This window comes from Myotis daubentonii, chromosome 5 (assembly GCF_963259705.1).
Source record: "Myotis daubentonii chromosome 5, mMyoDau2.1, whole genome shotgun sequence".
NCBI lineage: Eukaryota > Metazoa > Chordata > Mammalia > Chiroptera > Vespertilionidae > Myotis > Myotis daubentonii.
This window is the reverse complement of record NC_081844.1, coordinates 4,420,841-4,424,513: the sequence shown is the minus strand read 5'-3', so window position 1 is coordinate 4,424,513 and position 3,673 is coordinate 4,420,841. Positions and strand designations below refer to the sequence as shown.

General features: G+C 52.5%; 1 pseudogene; it reads left to right on the top strand.

Moving 5' to 3' along the window:
- The first annotated feature begins 279 nt into the window (after positions 1-279).
- LOC132234383 (60S ribosomal protein L7-like) lies at positions 280-1,733 on the top strand (annotated as a pseudogene).
- The last annotated feature ends 1,940 nt before the right edge of the window (positions 1,734-3,673 follow it).

Sequence of the window (3,673 nt, the reverse complement as noted above, 5' to 3'; positions counted from 1 at the left end):
CTGGCACCCAGAGGGGAGTGCGGTCTCCAGAAAAAGCCTTGTTCCCGGACGCCCGTCTGCAGTGCCCTGGCTTCCAACCAGCAGGCCACTTAGGGGACCTGCATGGAGCACTCGGTCCTTCTCCTTCGCAGCTGCAGGAGGAAAGGCGCTCCCTGGGTTAGTGTGGCAGCTGGGCAGCCGCAGCCAGGGCTGGGAGTGGAAGGAACTTCTATGTACCTTGCCTGGGAGCTGGAACCATGGGGGGTGCAGGAGAGAAGGAGGTTCCTACGGTGCCAGAAACCCTCAAGGAAAAGTGAAGGAATGGCCAGCGCGGAGCTGATGATCAAGTGCCTGAGAGAGAAGTTTGCCCAAAAGATGCTTCGAAAGGCAAGAAGGAAGCTCATTTCTGAGGAAGCTAAGCACCAGCCCAAGGAACACAGGCAGACGAACAGAACGGGGATTCGAATGGCCAGGATGGCAAGAAAAGCTGGCCACGTCTACCTACCCGCCGAACCCAACTGGCATTTGTCCAGGACCAGAGGTATTGATGGTGTGAGTCCAAGGGTCCGAAAGGTGCTGCCGTTTCTGCGCCTCCCCCAGATCTTCAGCGGCACCTTGGTTAGTCTCAACAAGGCTCCTATGAGCAGGCTGCGGGCTATGGAGCCATGCATGGCATGGGGGTACCCAAACCTGGAGTCAGTCAATGAATTGATCTGCAAGTGTGGTTATGGCAAAATCAACAACAAACGAATTGCCCTGCCAGATAGCTGATTGCTCGATCTCTTGGTAAATATGGCGTCATCTGCACGGAAGCTCTGCTCCATGAGACTGACGCTGTGGGAAAGCGCTTCAAAGGAGGGAACAACTTCCTGTGGCCCTCCCAGTTCTCTCCCCCACGAGGGGAGGAAGGAGACCACCCGCTGTGTAGAAGGGGGAGATGCTGGGAACAGGGGGACCAGATCAATAGGCTGATTGGAAGGATGAGCCGAGCAGCGCTTCTCAACCTGTGGGTCGCGACCCCTTTGGCGGTCGAACGACCCTTTCACAGGGGTCGCCTAAGACCATCCTGCATATCAGATAATTTACATGACGATTCATCACAGTAGCAACATGACAGTTATGAAGTAGCAACGAAAATAATTTTATGGTTGGGTCACAACATGAGAAACTATATTTAAAGGGCCAGAAGGTTGAGAACCACTGAGCTAAGGTATCTACCATGGTTATTTTTATAATCTGGTCAGTTAATAAACTGAGTCCTTTAAAATTGAAAAAAAATGTGTTGGAGGATTTGAAGCATTTTATGTTATTATTTTTTTTAAAATATATATATTTTTATTGATTCCAGAGAGGAAGGGAGAGTGAGAGAGAAGCATCAATGATAAGAGAATTATGGATCGGCTGCCTCCTGCGTGCGGGGCCCACACCGGGGAATTGAGCCCACAACCCCGGCATGTGCCCTGATCGGGAACTGAGCTGTGACCTCCTGGTTCATAGGTTGATGCTCAACCACTGAGCCACCCTGGCCAGGCGAGTTTGAAGCATTTAGAAAAGCCACCCCCAGCAAGCTGCAATCGCCTCCGTATGGAGTGTTGTGAGAGGAGGCGGTGCACGGGTGGGATGTGAGACTGGAAGCGGGGCTGTGGGCACAGGAGGACTTCGGAGGCAGGACCCTGGGAGTCCTGGGAGCCTGAGCCGGGACTTCCTGTCGTCCTCACAGACCCTGGCACTGCGAGGACTTTGAAGGTGTTTAGATCAGCGCCACCTGTTCTTCCCTCTGCCCCAGACAGACATAGGATGTTTGTTGTGGAAGCTGTTGCAGGGCCAGCTTTCAGGAACCTGGGGGGCGGGGGTGGGGGGGCGGGGGAGAGGAGGGAGCAGGGAAGGAAGGGGTGAGGAAGGGAGGCAGGGCAGCATCCCTCAGAAGCAGCCCTGCCAGGTGAGCAGGACTCACCTCCTCAGCCAGCAGGAGTCACCACTGCCCAGGGCCACTCCCCTTGGGACGCCTGTGACCAAGGCCACCCCTCAGGGGACGCTGGCTCACAGGCGGACCTTCCCGCACATCTGGTGGCCTGTCCTCTGGGATTTCCCAGGGCCTGTCTGCTCTCCTTCCCATACGGTGGTTCTTCAAATATTCTGTGGACAGAAGGGGCCACACGCTGACCTGACAAGCTCAGGGGAGGCCTGCATGGCAGTGTTGCAAACTCAGAGACCTAAAGTGGATGGTCTGAAATCAAACTTTAACTAAGAGCAGTGATGGTGGGTAGTCACCTCCTAGGCCGGTATCTTCACTAACAAGGTCAACCTTTACCTTAACTGAGCCTATCTGTCTTTTTGCATCTGTGATAACATACCCTTGAAGTGTCTGGGTCACTTGTAACTTCCCTTTTTCTGGACCCCTGGGGGGGGGCACAGCCAAATGTGCTGGGCACCAGGACAGATGCCACAGATTCCTTCATTACCATGTTAATTGATCCTGCACCCACCTAAGTATGTGTCTATCACTTTACTTTTTATCCAATCCCAGGGGTTTCCCGCCCCACCCCCCTTTGCTTTCTCCTGCCTCTCTATCACCAATGGATTTCATGTAACCCACCTACGTCCCTCCTTTGATTGCAAATGTATAAATACAGATGTAACCCGCCATTCTCCGGAGCACTATCTCAATTCGTTGAGATTCTGCTTCCCGGCCTATCTCAACAGTTTGGCTCAAATAAACTCACAAAAATTCTTTACAGGTTTCAATGGTTTTTACGTTAACAATTTGGAGCAGGAGGTCCCCCTTGTGGGTGAAAAGGGGCCGCATGCTGACCTGACTAGCTCAGAGGAGATCTGCATGGCAGCTTTGCAAACTCAGAGACCCACAGTGACCACAAGGATGGGCTGAAATGAAAGCTTTTTAATTGAAAAGCAGCCTATGGTGGCTAGTCATGTCCTAGGCCAGCGTCTTCCCTGAGGAAAGTCAACCTTTACCTTAACTGAGCCTGTCTGTCCTCTTTTGCATCTATGATAACATACTGTTGGAATGTCAGGGTCACTTGTAACTTCCCTTTTTCTGGACCCCTCAGGGCACAACCAATGTGCCTGGGTGCCAGGGCGGAGGCGCCAGGGTGGGGACCACAAATTCCCTCATTGTTATTGTTGTCGTCTTAATTGTTGACTTAACTACCCTGCACCCACCTGTGTAAAAGAAGCAGGTGTCTATCATTTTACTCCCTATCCAATCCCAGAGGTTTCCCTGCTTTGCTTTCTCCCACCTCCCTAATCTATCACCAATGGATTTCATGGAACCCACTTACGGCTCCTCCTTTGATTGTAATCTATAAAACAAGGTAAAAAACTGCCATTCTCCGGAGCATTATCTCAGTACCTTGAGATTCTGCTTCCTGGCAATTATTGACAGTTTGGCTCAAATAAACTCACAAAAATTCTTTACAGGTTTGAATGTTTTTATGTTAACACGAGGGGCCCAGTACATGAATTCATGCACCTTGAAAGGAACTATGGGCCTCGAGGCTGCAGTGGGCACAGGGGCGGGTCTTGGCCCATCCTCTGAGCCCCTGCCTGGCCCCTTCCTCCTCGGCCCGGTTTCCTGTCTGCTAGCAGCCCAGCTCCCACCGCCACTCCCAGGTGCTGATGGCACTGGCCCCATTCACACCCGCTGAAGGCGGGGAGTGATTGGGGCTGGCACCAG